A 26281-nucleotide genomic window follows, 5' to 3' on the forward strand; every position below is an offset into this window, starting at 1 on the left:
TTGTTGGCAGTAAATGGCAGATTGAGGGAGTTATCTGTCTTTATGAACTTTACATACCTAAGTAATGCATAGATATAGTTAGGAGTCTAGTTTGGGGTAATTATTAACTTTAGTCTCATGAAATAAAGGTTTGTTAGGTGATTTAGTTAAGTGTTGTATATTTAATATAGTTTGCCTTGTTTTGAGGGTACAGCAGGGCAACAATAGGTATATAAAGTATGAAATTTTGCAGGGAGTAAGGGGGTGTTTTACTAGGCAAAGTACTTACTTGATACACTGTGTGTGAGACACTAGATGAAGAACAGCAGATCAAACAGTAGTTGTACCTAGATAATGTTGACCTAAATACAACCGCACAACATGGGAGCTGTGGGTTTGAGTTTTATTTGGGGACTTACTGGGACTATAGCTCAGGAGACAGCCTCTCAGCTCTGGGGAACTATTCCAAAGAGGAGTATTTTGTGATTATGCTGGTTTTATAGAAGGGTTACATGCTATCATGGCACGTCTTGGTAGAAGGTGTCACGAGGGACAGACCTCTTAGTTAATGGTTTTAGTGGTTTTCTAAATACGGGAAGATGTAGGAAATTGGTGTCAAACACACATATCTGAAGGCCTGTTCTGCCAGTTTTCCCAGCTCACAGAGTGCCGCATTCCAGATTTCTGCCCTGAATGCCTTTCAGGGGGTGCTGAAGGTCAGTGACTGCAGTAGGTGATGACAATCCTTGCAGAGATAGATGGTGAGTGACATTCTTTAGTTGGCAGTCACAATGCATTGATTCTACATAAATGTAGGTAAATCCCTGAGATATTATAGTAGGAAATAGTAGGAAATCCTCCCAGAAGTTTTCAGGTCATTCATAGTTAAAACAATGAAACCGGGAATTCCCTGGTGGTCCAGTCGTTAAGACTTTGTGCTTCCAATCCAGGGGGTGTGGGTTCAATCCCTGACCAGGGAATTAAGATCCCACATGCTGTTCAGTTTGGCCAAAAAGTACGAAATCAAAAAAAAAAAAAAAAAAAAAAAAACACCAAAACATGTGTGGCAGTGTTTCAGTGTTTTCCCTCTGTTGGGTCACAGCTCCCTATATTCATGCCCCTGAGTGAGCCTCTTGTACAATGACTATGGGCTTGACTGCGTGACCTGTATTGTCCAGTGAGGTGAAAGGAAATAAAGTGCAAGCAAAAAAGCTTGAAAGTGATAGCCCTTTGGGAATCACCTCTTGTTCTTCTTTGGAGCCCTGAGACCGCTGTGGAAAGAAGCCAGGCTTGCCCCCTGGAAGCTGAGATTAGGTGGAACCAGTCACTAGGTCATCTAAGCTGAAGGCCCTTAGTCAGTTAAACTTCCAGCTGACTGCACTCACCAGCCTGAGTGCAGAGGCCCGCAGGAGGGGAACGACCCACATGAGCAAAGCACCAACTGCCAAATCTCAAAACTGTGAGTAAATAAATGATTGTTGTTTTAAGCCATAACATTTTGGAAGTGGTTTATGTCACAGTAGAAACTAGTGGATACATCTTATGGGTGACCTCGTGGCTGGCCTCTGCAATTCTTACTCAAAAGGAAGTGTCTTGTTCCTAACAAGTTGGTAATGTGATACTGTGATTTATAATCATGTGTATATTTGGTCTTCGGCTCTGTTTCTGGCACAGAGATCCTGAAACCTTGGAATTGCATGCGATGAAAGTAGTAGTAATAATAAGGTGTCTTTTGTTATGTTAATAAGGTTATTTGGAAAGCATCTAAGCTTGGGGCGGGGCTGGTTGCAGGTAATAAGAGGGTGGGACTTTCAGTCCTACCCACTCCCCTGCAGATTGTTGGGGGAGAGGGCCACAGGTGGTTGAATTCTATCACCAATGGCCAATGTAATGAAGCCTCCAGAAAAACCCAAAGGGATGGGGTTCAGAGCTTTTCCAGGCTGGTGAGCACTGAGAAGAGCAGCACGCCTAGAGAAGGCATGGCAGCTCTGCAGTCCTTTCTACATGCCCCGTGCCTATCTTCTCTCCTGCTGTTCCCGAGTTGTGGCCTTCCCTCATATCCCCATAGTCTAGTAAGTCACATGTTTCTCTGAGTTTTGTGAGCTGCTCAAATGAGTTAATCAGACCTGAGGGGAGGGGGTCGTGATTTGATCTATAGCTTGTGGGTCAGAAGCACAGGTAACAACCCTGATTTGTGATTGGTGTCTGAAAGGGGCCCTTAACCTGTGGGATCTTATGCATCTCCAGGTAGATGGCATCAGAATTGAGTTGCCTTAAGAGGGTGGTGGTGAGGAAAAAAAAAAAAACACACAGTTTAGAATTAAAAACAGATTAGAATTAGAGGTAGATTAGAGGTAGAAAGCTTACTAAAGGTATTATTGAGCCATTGATCTTGGAGTCAGCTTTGATACCCCCTTCTCTCTAAGCTTGTGCACACCCATCACCTGAGTCTGTTGTTTTTACCTCCTATAAATCCACAATCCATCTCCTTTCTCCGCTGACACTGGCACCACCATAGTCAAGGCTCCCTCCTGGACTACTCAACAGGGATTTCTCCTCCTCATCTCCCTGCCCCCACACCAGTGTCTTCTCCAACATAACAGAGCAGTCACTTTGGAAACAAATCTGACCGTGTCCCCCTGCCAGTTAAAACCTTCCATCACTGTCATCTATCTTAAGATAAAAGCCCATGTAGTTACTGTGCCTGACAGCCCTTCATAGTGTAACCAAATGCGAGTGTGTGTGCCCACGCCCAGCTGAAGCCAAACACATCAAATCGACAAAGTTTAGAGCACAGAAGGGTTTATTGCAGGGCCAAACAAGGAGAAAAGGTGCCTTGGGCTCAAAAAACCTGAAACTCTCTGGTGGTTCGGGGGAAGAAGTGTTCTTAGGCAGTATTTGGGGTCAGGACTGCAGGTGGTGTGACTTTGTTCTGGCTGGTGGGTGATGAGTTAACAGGGAGGTACTCCAAGACTCTTGTGCTCAGCCTGAAGTTCCCATCTTCCACCTGGGTCGGGGCCTTAATGTAGAAGAGCTCAAAAGTGGTAAGTATTTTCCTTGAGAAGGAACCAGGACACTGCCCCATCTCTGTACTATAGTTGCTTTTTTTTTTTTTTTTTTTTTTTAGGCAAGGCTTTATTGGGATTCACAGAGGGAGAACAAGTAACAGGTGGCTTGCTCACTCCCTGAGGAGGACAGGGCTGGTGAGTTGGTTCCTTATTTGGGGTGGGTAAGGTTTGGAGGGGAAGGGATGGGGCATGAAATGATGAAGCATAGGACATTTGGGGGGTGTGGAAGTTTTCTCTATGATACCATAAGGTCATGCATTTGTCACTAGTGATTGCTCCTCTGTTTCTGTGGGGCTACCCAGGTGGCGCTAGTGGTAGAGAACCCACCTGCCACTGCAGGAGACATAAGAGATGCGGGTTCGATCCCTGGGTCAGGAAGGACCCCCTGGAGGAGGGCATGGCCACCCACTCCAGTATTCTTGCCTAGAGAATCCCCATGGACAGAGGAGCCTGGCGGGCTACAGTCCATGGCATCTCACAGTCGGACACCACTGAGGCAAGTTAGCATGCACAGTTTCTGCATCCCTTCCATTCCCTGACTAGTACTTGTTTGCCTCTGACCCTTGGAACTCAGAGAAGGTCTAGGGGGCTCAAGCCCTTTTCCTGCCAATAAGAAACGGGAGAAACAGAGAAGCTTTTGTACCCAGAAAGGTCCTACTCAGTTTCAACAGCATCAGTTATCCCCCATCCCCCACCTCCAGCCTCATTCTCACACCTTCCCGCCTCCACCTCCCTCCCCTCCCCTCCTTCCTTCAGTTCTGGGCTGGGGCTTTTGCCATGGATTCTTCTCTGGTTGCCCCGATGGCTTCTCCCAGACCTCTCATCTCACCTCAGGCATCACTTAGGGAATTTGTAGCTCCCTAGTGCAGGCTGTTCTTTTCCTTTGTTGTATTTTTATCTCATTTTGTGATTGAATATACTCATGTTTGTGTGATTTTTTTTTCTGATTGTCTGTATTCCCAAGTCCACTGTAAACCACAGAAAGAAAAGCCTGCCAAATTTAGCTCACCCTTGGAGCTGTGCCTGGTATAGTACCTGCCACATAACGGACACTCAGTACATAGGTGTGGATTGAATGTATGAGTTGGTTACTCAGAGTTGTCATTGCACTTGGCCTATAATATACTCAGTATATATTTGCTGAACAAATAAGAAATGAATGAATTAGTTTGGGATAGGGAGGGGAGAGCAAATAGGAAAACTATTTTCCATGGCATTGTGTTTCTTGCACATAACAAGCTAAATACTATTTTTGGAATGAATGAATCATCCAATTAGAGCATTTCCAAGAGATATTAATAGTGACCAAAAAAAACCAAGAATTCTTTTTTATACTTGAAACAGTCGATTAAGTGGTGTCCTTTGTGTAAATAGAGAACTAACTTGTAAAGAAAAAAAAATAAATGGAAATGGCTACTTCTCTGAATGTAGAACTACAGGCAGTGGTGAGGTTCTAGGGGATAATATGCCCATGACCATAACGTGGTCATGGTTACTTAATATTTCTATAAACTTGGCAGGATGAATTCTCTTGGTTTGTAAAACACTAGACTAGTCTGTTTTGAAAAAAAAAAGAGTATACATTGAAATCGACTTAAACATAAATAGAAATGAAAAGAGAACATACATACTTTCCTGTCCCCTGATTATCCTCCTCATCCTGGAGAATTCCATGGACAGAGGAGCTTGGCAGGCTACAGTCCATGTGGTTGCAAAGAGTCAGACATGACTGAGCAACTAACAAAGCCTCATTGTCTCTCATATGTCAAAAGAAAAAAGTCACCAGAGTCGTAGAAAATCCAGCCACAAGTTTTGAGGGAACTCACAGGTGAAATGATGAACCCCTCTGCAGTAAATGACTGCAGTGCTGGTCCCCTGTTTGTTTCCACCTCCCTTAGCCACACCTTTAACTGGTACATTCAGAAAACAAAGATCATGGCATCTGGTCCCATCACTTCATGGGAAATAGATGGAGAAACAGTGGAAACAGTGTCAGACTTTATTTTGGGGGGGCTCCAAAATCACTGCAGATGGTGATTGCAGCCATGAAATTAAAAGACGCTTACTCCTTGGAAGAAAAGTGATGACCAACCTAGATAGCATATTCAAAAGCAGAGACATTACTTTGCCAACAAAGGTCTGTCTAGTCAAGGCTATGGTTTTTCCAGTGGTCATGTATGGATGTGAGAGTTGGACTGTGAAGAAAGCTGAGCGATGAAGAATTGATGCTTTTGAACTGTGGTGTTGGAGAAGACTCTTGAGAGTCCCTTGGACTGCAAGGAGATCAGCCCTGGGATTTCTTTGGAGGGAATGATGCTGAAGCTGAAACTCCAGTACTTTGACCACCTCATGCGAAGAGTTGACTCATTGGAAAAGAGTCTGATGCTGGGAGGGATTAGGGGCAGGAGGAAAAGGGGATGACAGATGATGAGATGGCTGGATGGCATCACCGACTCGATGGATGTAAGTTTGAGTGAACTTCAGGAGTTGGTGATGGACAGGGAGGGCTGGCGTGCTGCGATTCATGGGGTCGCAAAGAGTCGGACACGACTGAGCAACTGAACTGAACAGGCACAGATTCAGGGTTTGGCCACGTGATTTGCTTTGCCCACAGGATCATGAGGAATGAAACGATTGTTTCTTTAAGCATCTCTGTTTGGGGTTCCTTCTTAACCCAGCAGAAACTAGCTCCCAGTCTTGAGGCTCAAACAGTTTTCTAAACAGGAACCTAAGGTGTTATTGCACTACTGAAGAGACTTTAAGATTCAGTACTGGCCCTGAGGAAGGAACCATCAATCGGGGGTCAGGGGCTGGATGAGGAGGCCTCTGAGAAGTCAGGATTCATTCAGCTTTAGTCAGATCTCTGTGTATATGTGTGTGAGTGGGTCAGGAAATGCTCATTGTTGATGAAGTGACATCTGTTTCTGAAGAATCTAATATAGGGGCAACTTTTTATCTCATTTTGAAAAGTCAAGGAGACTCTCAAATGCAGAAACAAAGAGTGGGGATTTTTTGCCATCCAAGACACTGAGTTCTAAGTCTTGGGCAAGGTGAGATGTTGACAGTCATTTCTGTCCTTGTTGAATTTCTTTTCGGTGTATCCTCAGCGTCTTAATGCAGCTGTCTTGTTAAGATGCAACCCCCTTTGCATTGTTAAACAGTGATAAATAGGTCCAGATGCTTTGCTTTAAAAGGACATTTCAGTTAATGTTCCTGGAGGAGAAGGAGTAGTAACTAGTGTTGCCCATTGGTATGGTCATGCCAGGCTCCAGATGGCCTCATCACTGCTTGAGGATACAGAAGTGTTTTATTGAGCTGGAAGATTCAACATTATGTGCCGAGCCACTTCTACCACTTTGGGAGGGGTTTTAAATGTAAACCTCTAGCATTTCTAGTAAAATATACACCAAGTGTGACAAAGTCATCAGAACTGCTCTCTTCTGCAACAGAATGTGTGAGCCATTATTGTGTTTGCCACAGCAGCAGTTTACAGAACTTTCCCTCCTTGCCTACTAGTAGAAAAGCACTTAGGAATATTATGGACTAAATTTATAAAGGAAGTAGTTTCAGGACACAGCATATATATATACACACAATGTGAGTCTCCAAGATCATTAAGTAGCCCATCTAAAGTCTTTGAAAGTGGGATTACCCATTTTTTAAGGGTTAAAATGCCAGCAGGAAGTTGGTTTGTAGTCACTGTTGGTTTATCAGCTTAATGTATTTCTTGTAAAGTTTGCCTGATTAGCTGTGTGATCATTGTGCCAATGAGATATGATTATAAAAACATTATATTAACACTTTAAAAATTAAAACTAGGGAATTCCCTAGCAGTCCAGTGGTTAGGACTCCACATTTTCACTGCTGAGGGCCTGGGTTCACTCCCTGGTCAGGGAACTAAGATCCCACAAGCCATGTGATGTGGCCAAAAAAAAATTAATTAAAAGTTTTCATCAGTGGTTCATCACAAGCTATAGGAAATCAGTTTAAGCAAACTGTGGTGGATTGCAGACCTGGCTGTAATTATTTTTCTCTCTTCACAAGGGGATAGTCTATCTGCCTCTTGAATCTGGGATGATCATGTGACTTGCTTTGGCCAGGGGGAGCTGAAAAAGTCTGAGGCCATCAGGGGTTTGAAGAGTGCTTGCAGCTGGACGAGATCAACCCGGGCTGCCCAGCATCAGCCAGCTGACTCACAGTATCGTGAGCTCAATTAATGTTGGTTCTAAGCCAGAGTTTTGCAGTAGTTTGTCAAGTAGTAAAAGCTAACTACTATATAGCTTCAGCCAAAGAAAGAGTCATTGGAAGCCCCCTGCGTGTTTTGAGGCTGAACCAAGTGGAGCAAAGGGCAGGATAAACTTGAGCCTCAGAACAACCAGTACTGGGGACTTGAACATCAGCACAAAATTTGTTGTTCTGTCACTCAGTCGTGTCCGACTCTTTTTGACCCCGTGGACTGCAGTACGCCAGCCTTCTCTTTCCTTCACCACCTCCCAGAGTTTGCTCAAACTCATGACTAGGGATTTGAACATCAGCACAAAATGACTCACCATCATGTGGGGTGAAGGTATTTTGAAAGCGGATAAACAATAGAAACTCCAATGTCGACCCCCAAAGAACTCCCTATCCACTCTGAAAATATTCCCTGCATGACTAGAGCAAAAGAAACAATCTGTTTTGATGGGCCCTGCAAATTTTCCCTGCCCGTATTCACCAGTGCAAGCACTGCTTGAGAATACTAAGCAAGCAGTTTCAGCCTTCAGCTGGGGTCCTGGTGCAGGTTTGGTTTTTCATGAAAGGCAAATATATGCTAGCTATAGAAGCTGTTACCCAGCAGACTGTTTCCTTTGAATCTTCTCCATTAGTAAACATGAGTCACTGCAGGGCCCACACAGACTCTTTAAAAAATGTATTATGCTTTCAAGGACTGCCTTTGAATGCAAAAATAAAATTTACATGAATTATGTATACTAATGAGTATATGCAAATATTTCAAAAAGTGTAGACTTCTATAGTTTCTTAATGTGAAAAATTTATTATCGAAATGATTGACACAACCTGGGCTCAAAAAGTAAAGAATCTGCCTGCAATGCCGGAGACCTGGGTTCCATCCCTGGCTTGGGAAGATCACTTGGAGGGGAGGGTATGGCAATCCACTCCAGTATTCTTGCCTGGAGAACCCCCATGGACAGAGGAGCCTGGCAGGCTATAGTCCATGGGGTTGCAAAGAGTCAGCACACATGTATAAGTTTAAGATTTATGTGTTTACATAATACATTTACATATAATGTGATATTAACACCATAGTGTTAGCTAACACCTCTATTATATCACCTATTTCTTTTTTTGTGGTGGGAACAGTTAAGCACTGAACTCTCAGCAACTTTGAGATTTATAATACAGTATTGTTGGCTGTATTACTATGCTGTGTGTTAGATCTCCAAAACTTATTTTTCTATGCTTTTTGCAAGTTTGTACCCTTAAACAACATCTCCCTAATTCCAGAGCCTCCTAACTCCCCAGCCTCTTGTAACCACCATTCTACTCTCCGATTTTACAAGTTTGGCTTTTTTTTTTTTTTTTTGGCCATGCCGTGCAGCTTGTGGGATCTTTCCTCAACCATGGATTGATCCTGGGCCCTCAGCGGTGAAAGTCTGGAATCCAAACCACCGAAGTGCCAGGGAGTTCCCTTAGATTTTCAATATAAATGATATTATATACTATTTTTATTTGATTCTTCTGCACATGGTTATCCAGTTTACCCAACCCCATTGTTAAATAAATACACTACACTTACCCATTGAGTGTATTTGGCTCCTTGGTCGAATACTACTTGACTGTAAATGCAAGAGTTTATTTCTGGGGGTTATTCTGTTCCAGTGCTCAAAATGGCTGTTTTTATACCAGTAGCATAGTGTTTAAGTTACTATAGCGTTATGGTATGGTTTGAAACCAAGAAGTGTGATGCTTCCATTGTTGACCTTTTGGTTATTCAGGGCGTTCTGTAGTTCTATACAAATTTTAGAATTTTTTCTATTTCTATGAAAAATCCCATTGGAATTTTAATAGGAAATGCATTGAATCTATAGATGGCTTTGAATAGTATGGACATTCTAATAATAATTCTTCTGATGTATGAACTCAGAATATTTTCCTTTGTTTGTCTTCAATGTCTTTGATCAAAGTCAGAGTTTTCAACATACAGATCTTTTATCTCCTGGCTTAAATCTATTCCTAAGCACTGTTTCTGATTGTAATATGAGTGGGATACTTTCATTTCTCTTTCAGATGTTTTACTGTTAGTGTATAAAAACTGATTTCTGTGTGTTGATTTTTATCCTGCAACTTTACTGAGTCAGTTTATTCCAGCCATTATTTTGGTTGAGTCTTGAGGATTTTCTGTTACATCATCTGCAAATCATGACAATTGACTTCTTCCTTTCTGATTTAGATGCCTTTTATTTTTTTGTCTTGCCTAATTTCTCTGATTCCAGTACTACATTCAATGAGTGGTGAAAATGAGCTTCCTTGTTATGTTGCTGGTCTTACAGGAAAGTTTTTAGTTTTGCACCCTTGAATTACAATGTTAGCTGCAGTGTTGTTTCATATGATTTTTATTATATTGGCATACATTCTTTATATGGAGAAGGAAATGGCAACCCACTCCAGTATTCTTGCCTGGAGAATCCCATGGACAGAGTAGCCTGGCAGGCTACAGTTCATAGGATCACGAAAGTTGGCCATGACTTAGTGACTAAATTACCACCACCACGTTCTTTATATACCCAGTTTCTTTTTTTAATCATGAAAGGATGTTACATTTTATCGGATGCTTTTTCTGCATCTTAATGAAATGATCATATGATTTTTACCTTTCATTCTATTAAAGTGGTATATGATATTAATTGATTTGTATATGTTGAACTAGCCTTGCACCCCAGGGATAAACTCCACTTGTTTGGGGTATATAATCCTTATTTGTGTGTTATAAATTTTGGTTTGCTGTTACAGAGGTTTTGCATCTGTATTTATCAGGATATTAATCTGTAGTTTTGTTGTAGTGCCTTTACCTGACTTTGCTATCAGGATAATGCTGGCCTGATGAAATAATTTTGGAAGTATTCCCTCTTCCTTGGCTTTTATGGAAGAGTTTGAGAAAGATTGATATTAATTTTTCTCTCAAATTTTGGTAGAACTCACCAGTAAAGCCATCTGATCCTGAGGTTTTCTGTGTTGGAAAGTTTTTGATGACTGATTCAATCTCCTTACTTGGTGTGTTCAATTTACCTATTTCTTCATGATCCAGCCTTGGTATAAAATTGTGTGTTTCTAGGAATTTATCCATTTCTTCTAGGTTATGTAGTCTCCCAGCATATAATTATTCAGAGGAGTCTCATAATTCTTTGTATTTCTATAGTATCAGTTGTAATGTCTCCTCTTTTATTTCTGATGTTATTCTTTAATACTATTTTATTGTAGTTGATTTACAGTGTTTGTTGATTTCTAGTATACAGCAAAGTGAATCAATTATACATATATACTTTTTTTTATCTTCTTTCCTGTTATGGTTTATCACAGAATATTGAATATAGTTCCTTGTGCTATACAGTAGGACCTTGTTATTTATCCATTCTAAATGTGATAGTTTGCATCTACTAACCCCAGACTCCCGGTCCATGCCTCCCCCTCCACACTGTAGATAAGTTCATTTGTGTCATATTTTAGATTTCTGATGTTGTCTTACTTTCTTAGTCTACTTAAAGATTCATCAATTCCACTTATTTTTTCAAATAATCCATTCTTAGTTTATTTTTTTTCTATTTTTCTGGTCTCTATTTCCATTTGCAAATTTGTTACTTTCTTCCTTGTGCTCATTTTGGGCTTAGTTTTTCTTCTAGTTCCTTGAGGTGTAAAGTTGTTTATTTGTAATCTGTTTTTGTAATATATGTATTTACCACTATAAACTTCAAGACTGCTTTTTTTTTAGCATCCTATAGGTTTTAATATGTTATATTTCTGTTTTCATTTGAGAGATTTTTAAAAATTGCTTTTTTGACCCAAGGTTGTTGAGCTGCTGCTGCTAAGTCACTTCAGTCGTGTCCGACTCTGTGCGACCCCATAGACGGCAGCCCACCAGGCTCCGCCGTCCCTGGGCTTCTCCAGGCAAGAACACTGGAGTGGGTTGCCATTTCCTTCTCCAGTGCACGAAAGTGAAAAGTGAAAGTGAAGTTGCTCAATCATGTCCGACTCTTTGCGACCCCATGGACTGCAGCCCACTAGGCTCCTCCATCTATGGGATTTTCCAGGCAAGAGTACTGGAGTGGGTGCCATTGCTTCTTACAGTTGTTGTTAAATTTCCACATATTCCTAGATTTTCCAGCTTTCTTCTTGTGACTTCTAGTTTCATATAGTTGTGGTTGGCAAGATACTTGGTGTGATTTCAGCCTTCTTAAATTTGCTATACTGTTTTGAGTACTATCACTTGATCACTTCTGGAAAATGTTCCATGTGCATTTGAAAAAAAATGGAAAAATGGATGGGATATTTTACAAACGTCTGTTAAGTCCATTTGGTCTAATGTATGGTTCAAATCCAGTGTTTCCTTCTTGGGTTTCTTTCTGGATGCCCTTTCCCTTGCTGAAAGTTGGATACTGAAATCCCCTACTGTTATTATATTATTTATTTATCCATTCAGATCTGTTAGTATTTTCTTAATATATTTATGTGCTCTGTTGTATATGTATTTATGATTGTTATATTTTCTTGATGACTGATCCCTTTATCATTACATGACTTTGTCTTGTTATCAATTTGGACTTCAAGTATGCACTGTTTGATAAAAGTGTAACTACCTCTGCTTTCTTCGTTTTCCACTTACGAAATATATCTTTTCTATCCCTTCACTTTAAGCCTATGTGTGTGTCCTTAAAGTTGAAGTGAGTTTCTCGTAGGCAGCACTTGGTTGGGTCTTGATTTTTTTTTAATGCATTCAGTCACTGTGCGTTTTGTTTGGTGAATTCAGTCCACTTGCCTTTAGAGTCAGTGTTGACACCTAAGAACTTACTAATGGCGTCTTTCTGTTTTGTGTTTCCATTGATTCTTTTCCCCTCTGTTTTTATGTATCTTTGTAAGTAGGTGATTTTTCTGTGGCTCTATTTCTGATTATCTTTTGTGCATCTCTTCTAGATTTTTACTTTGTAGTAACCATGAGGCTTATGTTAGACATCTCATTAAAAAAACAGTCCATTTTAAGCTGACAGCAACTTAACTTCAATTGTCTACAAAAACTTCACCCTTTTACTCCCCCCGTTTCTATTTCTGATGCCATTATTTACTTCTTTTTATATTGTAGATTCATTAACAAATTGCAGTAGCTATAGTTATTGTTTTCCTTTTATCTCTGTACTGTAGTTAAGTGGTTAACACACTGTTGCATTATATAATTAGAGTTTTTCATCCGACTGCTTATTGTTCTTCACCAGTGCGCTGTGTACTTTCATATATTTTCATGTCACTGATTAGTGTCGTTTCATTTCCGCTTGAAGAACTACTTTCAACATTTCTTACAAGATAGAGCTAGTGGTGATGAACTCTCTCAGCCTTTGTTTGTCTTGGAAAGTCTTCATTTCTCTTTCAAAATGAAGGATGGAATATACTTGGCTGGTGATTTTTTTTTCATTAAACTCTTCAGATGTGTCATTTCACTTAATCTGGACCTGTAGCGTATTTGCTGAGAAACCCTTTGATAGCCTAATGGGGCTTCCTTTTGTAGATTATAATTTCTTTTCCATGGCTGCTTTTAGGATTCTCTTTATTTTTGAGTTTTGACAGTTTTATATTAATGTCTTGGAGAAGATCTTTTTGCATTGAGATAATAAATTAATCTATTAGCTTCATGAATTTGGATGTCTAATTCACATCCCAGGTTTGAGTACTTGAGCCGTTTTTTTTTTTTTTTTAAGATAAGCTATCTGCCCCCTTCTCCCTTTCTTCTTTTTGTAAAACCCTGAATATTCTAATTACTTCTTTGCTGGACTCCTACAAGTCACATACACTTTCTTCTCTTTTTCATTCTTTTTTCTTTTTTCTTTCCTGACTGGGTTATTTCAAAATTCCTATCATCTCATTTATTCTGTCTTCTGTTTGCTCGGCTTTATTCCAGGTGCTTTCTATTGCATTTTTCACGTCATTCATTGATTTTTTTTTTTTTTTAGCTCCAGAAATTTTGCTTAGTTCTTTTAAATGACTTTTATCTCTTCAGTAAAGATCTCATTTTGAACATTTATTTTTTACTTGACCTAAAACATAATTTAATGTTTGTATACACTACAAAGGGATCCCCACCATAACTCGAGTTACTGTCCATCACCATACAAATTGACCCTATTTACCTATTTTGCCTCAACTCTCTTCTCTGGTAACCACCAATCTGTTCTCAGTATCTGTGAGATGTTCTTTCCTTTTTCTATATTCCACACAAAGTGAAATCATGCAGTATTTGTTTTTCTCTGCCTTATTTCACTTAGTATAATACTGTCAAGGTCCAGCTATGCTGTCCCAACAGGCATAGTTTTCTTTTTATGAATGAGTAGTATTCATACACACACACCTCTCATCTTTATCCATTCATACATTGATGAACAGTTAGGTTTTTCCATAACCTGGCTATTGTAAATAATGCTGCAATGAACATAGGGGTACCTACATGGTTTTGAATAAGTTTACATATTCTTCGGATAACTATCCAGAAGTGAGATGGCTGGGCTATATGGTAGTTCTATTTTTAATTTTCTAAGAAACCGCCATACTCTTTTCCATAGTGGCTGTACCTATTTACATTCCCACCAACAGTGGACAGGGGTTCCCTTTTCTCCACATCCTTGCCAACACTTACTTCTTGTCTTTTGTAGAAAATAACTATTCTAACAGGTTGTGAGGTGATATCTCATTGTGGTTTTGATTTGCATTTACCTGATAATTAGTGATGTTGAACATCTTTCTGTAAACATCTGTAGGTCTTCTTTGGAAAAATACCTACAGTTGACCCTTGAACAAAGCAGGGTTTTGGGATGCCAACCCTCTGTCAGTCACATTTGCAAATAACTGTTTAGTCAGCTCTCTGTATCCCTGGTTCTGCATCTGTGGGATTCAACCAATCGTGGATCGTGTAATAATATGATAGCACATACTTACTAAGAGAGAGAAACTTGCATACTAGTGGACCTCACAGTTCAAATGCATGTTATTCAAGGGCCAACTGTGTTTGGATCTTCTGCCCATTAAAAAAAATCCGATTTTTTGCTTTTTTACTCATTAGTTCTTCATATATTTTGGATATTAGCCTTCTTCAGGATATTTAACCTGCAAATGTTTTCTCCCATTCAATAGATTGCCTTTTTATTTTGTTGATGATTTCCTTTGCTATGATAATCATGATTGTGTGTGTGTGAGAGAGATTTCAATGAATTGTCTTTCTGTGATATTTTTTGTAGCTTGTTGAGTTTCTTCAAAACAGCTATTTTGAATTCTTTATCAGCTGGCTCACAGAATTTTGTATATTACAGCTTAATTGTTGAAGTATCTTTTGTTGATGACATGATTCCTTGATTTTGTCTTTCATATTGCTGGTAGTTTTGCACTGCTTGCTTTCACATTTGAACTAGCAAATACATCTTTAAATCTATGCTAGAAGGCAACGGCACCCCACTCCAGTACTCTTGCCTGGAAAATCCCATGGATGGAGGAGCTTGGTAGGCTGCAGTCCATGGGGTCGTGAAGAGTCGGGCACGACTGAGCGACTTCACTTTCACTTTTCACTTTCATGCATTGGAGAAGGAAATGGCAACCCACTCCAGTGTTCTTGCCTGGAGAATCCCAGGGGTTCGGGAGCCTGGTGGGCTGCCGTCTATGGGGTCACACAGAGTCGGACACGACTGAAGCGACTTAGCAGCAGCAGCAGCAGCAGTAGTTGCTTTCAAATAGAGTATTCCGGTTGTTAGTGCTGTTATCTGGGGTTTTCTCCGCGTTTGTATGGGTACACCTGCTCCACTCTCTTGCTCCCTCTTGTGGCCGAATCCTTGAACGTTTATGTCTTGTTCTTACAGTTCGTCAGGCTGGCTGCTGGACACCTCATTTCCAGAAGGTGGCACTATTGCTCACGTTTCTGACGTCTTCCTTGCCAATAGACCCTGGCCTGAGTTTTCTGAACTCACTGTCTAGAGCTAGCTGTCACTGCTGTGCTGGGCAGTGTGTACAGGCAACCAGCTGCAGCGTGGCGGGCGGTGTGTCTCTAGCATTCAAGAAATTGAGGGTGCCCAGGGACCTGGTAGGTAGGTAGGTCCCCAGGTGTGCTACTCCCAGAGGCTTGTGAGTAGATTTCCTGCCGAGTGAATCCAGTAGGAACCATGTCCCTTTAATGCCCTTTGATACGGTATTCTTGTCTGCCTTTTTGCTTGTTCTCTTTGCTCCTGCCAGCCATGGAGGTCCGATCTCTGTACTGTGGGTGCTGCTAGAGAAAAATGGGTTTCTCCAGCTGCATTGGGTACAACTGGAGAAGTCAGCACTCATTTCCCGCTCTAGTTCTTCGCTGCTAGAGGTGGAGACCCACTGCTTGTTCATCCCCTTGAGGGATGAAGGACAGCACAGGTAAAGTTCTTACTGTCGCCCCTGTGTCCAAACCCATTCACATATTACATATAGTTACATGTTGCAAAAATGCATGCCATATGTTTTTACTCCAATGGCATGCTAGAATCTCCCTTTGGGAAGCCTGCTGCTGCTGCTGCTGCTAAGTCGCTTCATTGTGTCCAACTCTGTGCGACCCCATAGACGGCAGCCCACCAGGCTCCCCCGTCCCTGGGATTCTCCAGGCAAGAACACTGGAGTGGGTTGCCATCTTCTGCAATTTCTGTCTTGTCCGTGCGTACCTGCCCAGTTTCAGCACTTTGCAAGTTTTTTCTTGACTGTCATGAGATGATATGGGACAGGTTGCTATTCTACCAGTTCAACAGCACATACTGGTCTTTCTGTCTGCTGTCTGATGCACAGGTTGGCAAGTCCCTTGGTGTGTCATGCTGGATCCCACAACTCCTGCAAATGCGCTTTGGTTCATGGAGTGAGTGAAGTCACTCAGTCGTGTCCGACTCTTTGCAACCCCATGGACTGTAGCCTACCATGCTCCTCCGTCCATGGGATTTTCCAGGCAAGAGTACTGGAGTGGGTTGCCATTGCCTTCTCCAGAGGATCTTCCCGACCCAGGGATCCAACCTGGGTCTCCCGCATTGTAGGCAGACGCTTTACCGTCTGAGCCACCAGGGAAGTTTATGGATAGATGCCCAATTCTTGGTTCATGGATAGACGTCCAATTCTTTATTGAAAGGGAGGGACAAAAAAGAGGAACATCTTGTGTCATGGTGATGCTCTTAGGATTTCTTAATAAAACATAAGTCTTATTGGGAAAAATGTACATGCATCTGTTTTCATGATTTTGAGATATAGATGTTTAGCTTAGGTTGAGATTTTGAGAACCATTAAAAGCAGAAGCTCTGGAGTCTGACAGATAGGGTCAAGATCACCTGTGCTGCTATCTAGTCCTGTGACATTGGACATTATACTTAACTAAGCCACACTTCCTTTAACTCCACAGTGTTTAGCATAATGCCTAAAATGCTAAACACTTTGACACATTGAGTTACTGTTCTAATTAGGGCATCAGTAAAGAAAGCTTTAGTCTCTGAGATTGAGGGGAAAAAACTCATCATGTACAAGAGCATGTGGTAAGAGAATTTAGAAGGTATCTACATCAGCATATGCTTTATTTCCTTTGAATTGAGATGGCAGTATGTACCTCAATAACACACAAGCCTGAACCTAAGGAAGCAGTTCACTTTATTTAGTAAGAAGGCACTTAGATTAAACAGTATTGATTCAGTAGTAAAGCTTTTGTTTCTGAACAACAGAAACTAGCTTCAGCCAAAGGAAAAATAAAAAGGCATTTATTGGCTGGACCTTTAGGCTTATCTGGGACCCCAAAGACAGGAAGGTTTGTCAGCCTCAGGGTTATGTTATAACTAAGAGCTAGATCACCATCAGGTCCTTGCCTCTTGGTCGTCTCTCTGCAGGCAAAGAGTATTCTTCTGTCACTGCTTCTAATTCACGGGGTACAAATTGATCTAAGTCACAGGGTACTAATTGAGATGCCCACAGCTGCCCGAGTTTTAGAGGTTACAATGCTTGGGCTTTCCAGGTGGCTCAGTGGTAAAGAATCCGCCTGCCAATGCAGGAGCCACAGGTTCAGTCCTTGGGTCGGGAAGATCCCCTGGAGGAGGAAATGGCAACCCACTCCAGTATTCTTGCCTGGAGAATCCCAGGGAGAGAGGAGCCTGGTGGGCTACAGTCCGTGGGGTCTCAAAGAGTCGGACACAGTTGCACATGGAGGCACCATTAAATGGCCAGTGGTAGACACCACAACACTCTTCTCCTGCTGCTGCAGTGATTGTAGATCCAAGCGTCTACCTCAGTGAGATGACCATTTTGAGCAGAGGCTAGAAATAAGCTTTTGTTTTGTTTAGCCACTGAGATTGGAGGGTTGTTATCACAGCATAACCTAACCTATCTTGGCAAATGTGAATATTGTTGATTTTCACAGCCTTTTTTGTTCTTTCAAATATTTATTATTCACTTATTTGGCTGGGTTGGGCCTTAGTTGTGGCATGCGGGATCTTTAGTTGCAGCATGTGGGATCTAGTTCCTTGACCAGGGATTGAACCCAGCCCTCCTGCATTGGGAGCACGGAATCTTAGCCACTAGACTACCAGGGAATTCCCCACAGCCTTTGATGATTTTCTCTTTATCCTTCCATGACAGAAATACATGGGCAATTTTGGAAAAGGGAACTTAAGCTGAAAAATAATTGGTGTCCTCTATATTAAAATTTGCTTTCTTAGTGATCTTAATGCTATGAAGGGCAATTCACAAGTGGGATTAGCTAGAAGCTGCTAACTGATCTCTCCTAGGAAATGAGCTTGCTTGTTAGTTATGGAATATTACTTTTAGGGCATATTCTTACCCAATAGTATGAACCACAGTATTTGAAAGCTGCACACACACACACACACACACACAAAGTCACTGTCAAAAGTTTGATTCATTTCACACAACGAAGATTTGAATAACATGTCAGGTATTGCTTTAAATATATATGTATTACATAAAGTGAGTATGTGTGTGTGTGTATATATATGTATCAGTGTTTTCTGTTTATGTAATTTTACTCCTACAGCAAAAACTGAATGGAAGAAAGTGACCATGTTTAGAAGCAGTCTAGGCCTTGCATTTGACTTAAGCAATATTTTAGAAAAGACAGAGGAACCAGAGATCAAATTGCCAACATCCGCTGGATCATCAAAAAACCAAGAGTTCCAGGAAAACATCTATTTCTGCTTTATTGATTATGCCAAAGCCTTTGACTGTGTGGACCACAATAAACTGTGGAAAATGCTGAAAGAGATGGGAATACCAGACCACCTCACCTGCCTCTTGAGAAATCTGTATGCAGATCAGGAAGCAACAGTTAGAACTGAACATGGAACAACAGACTGGTTCCAAATAGGAAAAGGAGTACGTCAAGGCTGCATATTGTCACCCTGCTTATTTAACTTATATGCAGAGTATATCATGAGAAACGCTGGACTAGAAGAAACACAAGCTGGAATCAAGATTGCCAGGAGAAATATCAATAACCTCAGATATGCAGATGACACCACCCTTAAGGCAGAAAGTGAAGAGGAGCTAAAAAGCCTCTTGATGAAAGTGAAAGAGGAGAGGGAAAAAGTTGGCTTAAAGCTCAACATTCAGAAAACTAAGATCATGGCATCCAGTCCCATCACTTCATGGGAAATAGATGGGGAAACAGTGGAAACAGTGTCAGACTTTATTTTTGGGGGGCTCCAAAATCACTGCAGATGGTGACTGCAGCCATGAAATTAAAAGACGCTTACTCCTTGGAAGAAAAGTTATGACCAACCTAGATAGCATATTCAAAAGCAGAGACATTACTTTGCCGACTAAGGTCCATCTAGTCAAGGCTATGGTTTTTCCTGTGGTCATGTATGGATGTGAGAGTTGGACTGTGAAGAAGGCTGAGCACCGAAGAATTGATGCTTTTGAACTGTGGTGTTGGAGAAGACTCTTGAGGGTCCCTTGGACTGGAAGGAGATCCAACCAGTCCATTCTGAAGGAGATCAACCCTGGGATTTCTTTGGAGGGAATGATGCTGAAGCTGAAACTCCAGTACTTTGGCCACCTCATGCAAAGAGTTGACTCATTGGAAAAGACTCTGATGCTGGGAGGAATTGGGGGCAGGAGGAGAAGGGGACGACAGAGGATGAGATGGCTGGATGGCATCACTGACTCGATGGACATGAGTCTGAGTGAACTCCGGGAGTTGGTGGTGGACAGGGAGGCCTGGCGTGCTGTGATTCATGGGGTTGCAAAGAGTCGGACACGACTGAGCGACTGAACTGAACTGAAAGCAATATTCCAGTATAGGTCTAGTCCAGCAACTTGCTTCTCTTTATCTCATTTCTCTTTCTTTGAGATAAAATAGAAGACAGGGAGATAAAGGGCAGGCAGAATGTGATTATAAGCAAGAATCATTAAGATATCCAAACTGAGATAATAAACATGCTTTTTTCAATCAGAAATTTACCAAGTTTTGTGTTTCAGTAAATTATTCTTGAATTAAATATTGCATGCTGGAGAGATACATATAATTACTAAAAAACATGGCATATTATGGAGTTTATTTAATGTGCTGAATAGGTTTTGCATAAAGTAGTATTGGATTATGTAATATTTATGTTGTGAGAAGTATCTGTCTGTATCTGTGACAATTGAATTTACCTTAACATTAGTGATTCTGATCTTACTCAATAGATTTGTTCTTTTTGAAACACGCAGTTTGGTTTCAAAGGGCATTTTCATGATTATTTTTTGCATATGCTAAAAATAATTTATGTTACCAGTAAATTAAACTTTGGCCTTTTTTTGACTAGTTTGTTTATGCAAAACCCTGTTTCATATCAAGACTGTAGTGCTTCCAGACTTCACTTTTCTATTTTTGTGTGGCTTTTGTGTTTATAAATGACATAATTGCTTTACCACCTACATAAAATCATAATTATTATTTTTAAAATTAGTTCTATCTTTTTGATTAAATCAGTATGTTTTCCTTCAAGTCATTGCCTGGTATAGTCCAAAAGTACAAATTATGTGCACTCACGTATTCAGGTATATTAAGCATTTAAATTTTTTTTGCACATTTTTATTTATTTACGTTTGCTTTTGGCTGTGCTGGGTCTTTGTGCAGGCCTTTCTCTAGTCGAAGTGATGTGGTGAGCAGGGGGTATTCTCTAGTTGCAGTAAGGGGGGTGGGGTGGGGCGGGGAGGGTCTCATTGCAGTGACTTCTCTTGTCGCCGAGCACTGGCTCCAGGGTGTGCAGGCTTCAGTAGTTGCAGCGCCCAGGCTCTAGAGCACATGCTCAGCAGTTGTCGCACGTGGGTTTAGTTGCTCTGCAGCACGTGGGGTCCTCCTGGACCAGGGGTTGAACCTGTGTCTCCTGCATTGGCAGGTGGACTCCCTACCACTGAGCCTCCAGGGAAGCTCTACATATTTTAAAGATTTTTAAAAATATTTATTTATTTATTTGGCTGTGCTGGGTCTTAGTTGCTGCATGCAGGATTTTTTTTTTTCCCCAGTTATGGCATGAGAGATTTTACTTGGAGCATGCAGGATCTAGTTCCCTGACCAGGGATCAAACCTGGGCCCCTTGCACAGGGGAGTGGGGAGTCTTAACCACTGGACCACCAGGGAAGTCTCTTGAAGATTTTACCACTGCATTCCTATAAGTATGAATACTTTTATTATTAAACAGAAAAGCACTCCTTTCCTTCCTATGAAGTTTTAGAACTTATGATGAAGATGGCTATTGGTTACGACACTGTCTTCTCTGGCCAGAATTTCATAGTACCCTTTTAAAGTACTTCACGAGGGTGTTCATCCATTGCAACGGACACATAGACTGTCTTGTGGGGAAAGGGTGAAGCAGAAATTTACCATCTCACGTAAGCCCCCAGCGTGCACGCACACGCACGTACACACACACGCACGTACACACACACAATATGTTATCTCTGCTGCTCTCTCACTGCTGGTATTTTCTTCCAAGGCAGAGAGAATTTTCCAGAGAGAGTGTAACCTCACCTGGAAATCCTGGGCACCCATCTCAGTAGTTTTCTGACTACTGAAGAAGACAGAAAACTTTCTGTCTAGCTAATGATCCAGAGAAGTCTGGGGAAGAACTTTGGCCCAGCTGGGGCCATTTGCTTACTTCTCAGACTACATACTGTGGACAAGGGGACAGAGAGACTATGATCAGCAATTCCAGAAATTGGATGGAGTGAGGAAGGAGCATGTCCTTAAAGGTCATTGTTCTAATGAGATAGATGATAAATGTTCTCTAAATCAAGTCTATAATACAGCTGTGAACCAAGAGATCTAGACAGAGCACAGAATACAATTACACTGCAAAGAACCTCTGTGAAGACTCTTTGGGGGGCTGCGCTGGGTCTTCATGCTGCATACGAGCTTTCTCTCATTGCAGCAAGTGGGGGTTACCCTCCAGCTGCTGCGTGAAGGCTTCTCATTGTGGTGGCTTCTCTTGTTGTGGAACACAGGCTCTAGAATGTGAGGGATTCATTAGTTGTGCACTGGTTTAGTTGCCTCTTGGCATGTGGGAGCTTCCCAAGCCAGGGATTGAACCAGTGTCCCTTGAATTGCAAGGTGGATTCCTAACCAATGGACCATGAGGTAAGCCCCAAAGACTTTTTTTTTTTTTCTACCCTCCCTTAAGATTTTTTTCCAAAGACTTTTTTAAATGATTATGATAAAAGTTTCAATATGCCAGGAAGTCAAAACAACTAAAAATGTTATGCACTTAATACAGACTGCAAATATATAGTCAAAATTGATAGAAGTACAAGGATGAGTAGACAAATCCACAATCATAGTGGAAAATATTAATGTACTCTTCTGATTTACTATATGACAAAGATAAAGACCATTAAGGCCACGGACAATTTGAAGTATACAATCCCATTTGACCTGAAGGAAACACTGCACCCAATAGTGGCAGAATTACACATTCTTTTCAAACACACAGTTTGGGAAAATTGGTCCATGAAAGAGGTATCAATATAGGCCAGAAATCAGTACCATACCGGTCATGTTCTCTGAGCTAAACATGATTCACCTGGAATTCCACTTCCTGTGTGGCCAAGGAGGCTCCTAATAAAGTGACTCAGCAAAGAGAACTGACAACTCGAACAAAATAGGAAATAACTGCCTAAAGGCTCCAGAGAGTGAAACAAAGCAGGCACATTTGGGATGGGAGTAAACCTTGGAGGAAGGGATTAGCCTCGAGTGGCTTCACCATTTTGATAGGATTGCACTTGAAACTACCTTTTGAAAAGGAAACAACGCAGAGCAACTTTTGGCCATGTGTATGAGCTTAGTCACTCAGTGGCGACTGTGACCCCATGGACTGCAGCCTGCCAGGCTCCTCTGCCCATGGGGATTCTCCAGGCAAGAATACTGGAGTGGGTTGCCATTTCCTTCTCCAGGGGACCTTCCCGACCCAGGGATCGAACCTGTATCTCCTGCATTGCAGGCAGATTCTTGACCCTCTGAGCCACCAGGGAAGCCCCAGCTTTTGATGGTGCTCCTCATTTATTCACTGATTGCTTGATGGGTGAGATCAATTAACTTCAGATAGAGATTTGGCCACTACTCAACAGATGTCTTGGTGAAAGCGTATGCCCAGCCTTGTCCCAGCCAAATAATCTATATGGTTGGCCAAAAACATTTTTTCCAACTCCTCTAAAATCAATTATTTGAACTTACCCCTTAGGCTATCTGAACTCCCTCAACCCATTCAACCATTATCGTGATTTTGAAACCGAGTAGTCCTAAAGCTTACTTGGTTACCTTTGAAAATTCATTCCAAAAAGATGCGTATTGACATAGACATGGAAAGATGACTTAATTCTTCACGATAGCGAAATTAGACATTATTTACTAGTCCTTCTTCCTTTCCTCCTCCCTTCCTCCCTTCCAGTATATTGGTAATAAATGTAATACCTCTGAAATCATCCTTGTTAGATTAGTAGCAGGTCACTAAGTCAATGACGGGTTTGTAATTAGGGTAAAGTTCTATTTGCCCATATTACATTTTTAACCATGCATAAAGTCTCACTAATGAAGTGGAAATCTGATAAACTGAGACAGTTTAAACTGCATTCATGAGGCTCATGTGTATTTGCAACAGTTATGAATGGGAAAGACCCCAAGGACATACCAATACACTTGCTAAAAGTTCAGTGAAATTGATCAGGGCTGCCAAGAGATGAATAAGGAACACATAAAAAACCAGGAACTACCGAAAGATTAGACAATAGTAGCCTATGTGAAAAACAAAAAAACTTTAAAAAGGTGGAGCTGCTTTTTCACTCTTGCATGGAGAAGATACTCTTGGCAGAAGGCGCCTGTGATGAGTCAAGTAAAGGAAATGATTTTGATTATGACGAATTCTTTTAAAGAAGGAAAATAGGGCATATTTATAACTTGTCAGTTATTGTAAGTTTTATGGCTGTGACTTCTTCTTAGCTCCCAAACAAGCAAGTGAATGTTTTCCTGTCTCCTGGCAATCTCTCAGTCACCATTCTTGATGTCTTATTAACAAAAATTATATGGTATGTCAGTAAGTTGGCTTTTATTTCGACACACAAATGTTTTTAATAAGGTTTAAAAGTGGAAATAATTGAACCCGTTTTCTCTTTTCAGAAGATGTTTCAACTTTGCTTGTAAGCTGTTAATAAGCTTGAAATCCAAATTTTAAAAATCCATAGAAAACAAGGTTAAAGAGGAATCAGATGGGATGTTAAGAGTGGTTCTCTTATGAACGGGATATTAGTTAATTTTACTTTCCTCTGTACTTCCCTCTACTTTTCTACTCTAAAGATACACTTCTAAATCAGGAGGAAAAAAGTCATTAAAGTGGAAAACATCTCTGACAAAGACCATATTACAGCTAGTCCATTTCTCAAGGCAATCATTTCATTTATATAAACAGCAGATATTTACTGACACCTTTTGTTTTTCTTTAGTTCTCCTTAGTTCCTAGCAAGGTCGTATAACAATGGGCTTATGTGTAAGGCACAATATATGTAAGAAATTAAAAAGTATTGATCTTTACAGGGATCTTATGAATGGTGTCTGCATTGTACACATTTAAGAAACAGTGTCAGTGAGGTAAGTGACTTGTAAAGTGTTACATAAGCAGGAAGTGACTGGGCTAATTGTTATAGAAATGCCCCCCCGCCAAGAAGAACTTCTCCTTATACACATACTCTTTTATCCACACTGACTCTAGGCCATGTAACTTGTTACATCCAATCAGACATAAACGAAGACACAAGCAGGTATGTTAAATATACTGCAATAAGAAAAAGACACAGAGACTCGACAAGTGCTGGCTCACTGGAACTTTTCTTCTGCTCTTTGGGACCCCAAGTCCACCATTGGATGACACTTGGGCTGGCCGATTGGAAGGTGAGACACCAGGTGGAGCAGAGATGGGCTTGGAGAGGAAAGCGGATCATGATTGAATTGATCAAAATGTAGCAAACTAAGAATGGAGTTTTATTTTGTTGTAAATGTAGATTGCTAAGCAAAATTGTAGTAAGATGGCTCAAAAAGCATGCAATCAGAGCAAGGAAGAAGAGATGGGAGATAATTGCAGCCATTTAGAGGAAAAGCTTCCCAGGTGGCCCTAGTTGTAAAGAATCAGCCTGCCAATGCAGAAAATGTGGGTTTGAACTCTGTCGGGAAGATCCCTGGAAGACGGCATGGCAACCCACTCCAGTATTCTTGCCTAGAGAAACCCATGGACAGAGGAGCCTGGCAGGCTGCAGTCCATAGGGTCTCAAAGAGATGGACACGACTGAAGCGACTTAGCACATACACAGGGAAGAAGCAAGGTGATAGCTACATTTTTGGAAAAGATTTGAAGTCTGAAGCAGAAGCTGAATTCTTGAGATTTAAAGCCTAATGTTTTGAGAAGTGTGTGGAAGGAGAAGTAATTTTTTTTATATCTGCTGTGTGCCAAGCACTTTATACTCAATGTCTCCTTTAATTTTTACACCAATCCTAAGAGAGATGAATACAATTCTCTCCATTGTACAAAAAAGAAAACTGAAGCTTGAGACAGTTTGAAAAGTGGGCCCAAATTCCAAGAGTGGTGAAGTCAGAATGAGAACCCCAGCCTGTGGAACATCTGGTTAGGTGGGGGATACTATAAACAGTGTGGAGAGAAGGGCGGAGTTGAACTTGAAACCTGTATCTGAGACATGGACAAGCATTTAGGTGTGGATATTCAGCCACCAGAGGAAGGGAAACTTCCAGGTGTCTTGGCCGATGCCAGGAAACAAACTGGAGTCAGCTGAATTTGACTTGCCTCACACAGTATACTTACATATGCGCTGATAAATTCAAGTTTTCCAAAAATGTCATTTAAGCCAACCAAATCAAATCTTCATCATCTTGAACAGAGTGAATAACTGCTTTCTGAAACAAAAATAACTCATCTGCTAACTGAAGCATTCTTTGAATGTTTTCAAAGTAGCAGTGGCACAAGTAATCAAAGTCTTATATTACTGATGTTGATGTCCAATCTGCTGAATTGGTAGGAAGCCAGAAACTGGAGCGTCAAATGTCATTAAAACATTTGGAGGACATGATGAGATAAACAAGAGCCATCTATTATTTTATATAAACATTCTTCCTTTCCCCCTTAAAGGGATTGGCAAACATTTTCTGTAAAGGGCCAGATAGTAAATATTTTAGACTTTGCAATCTATGGTTTCCATCTCAACTGTTCGATTCTGTTGCAACTGCTCAGCTATGCCACTGTATTAGGAAGGCAGTCACAGAATAAATGTATATGGCTATGTTCCAATAAAACTTCATTTATATCCAAACAGTAGGCTGGATTTGGTCCGCAGGCTAGTTTGTTAACCCCTGCCTTAGATAATATTGTAAGCTAGTAGCAATATTTTCTGATTTATATGTACCTTCTAAACCTTTTCTCAGAATGGATAATTGATTCACTTTATTGCTT

The 26281-nt window shown here is 40.9% G+C and overlaps 1 long non-coding RNA gene across 1 annotated transcript in view; it reads left to right on the forward strand.

Moving 5' to 3' along the window:
• The first annotated feature begins 1229 nt into the window (after positions 1-1229).
• LOC138930962 (uncharacterized) overlaps positions 1230-26281 on the forward strand; it is a 62700-nt gene continuing 37648 nt past the window's right edge. Inside the window, exons 1-2 of the long non-coding RNA XR_011446309.1 lie at positions 1230-1438; positions 3107-3182. This is a non-coding gene — a long non-coding RNA (uncharacterized lncRNA). The remainder of the gene's footprint in view (positions 1439-3106; positions 3183-26281) is intronic.

This window comes from Ovis canadensis, chromosome X (assembly GCF_042477335.2).
Source record: "Ovis canadensis isolate MfBH-ARS-UI-01 breed Bighorn chromosome X, ARS-UI_OviCan_v2, whole genome shotgun sequence".
NCBI classification, from domain to species: domain Eukaryota; kingdom Metazoa; phylum Chordata; class Mammalia; order Artiodactyla; family Bovidae; genus Ovis; species Ovis canadensis.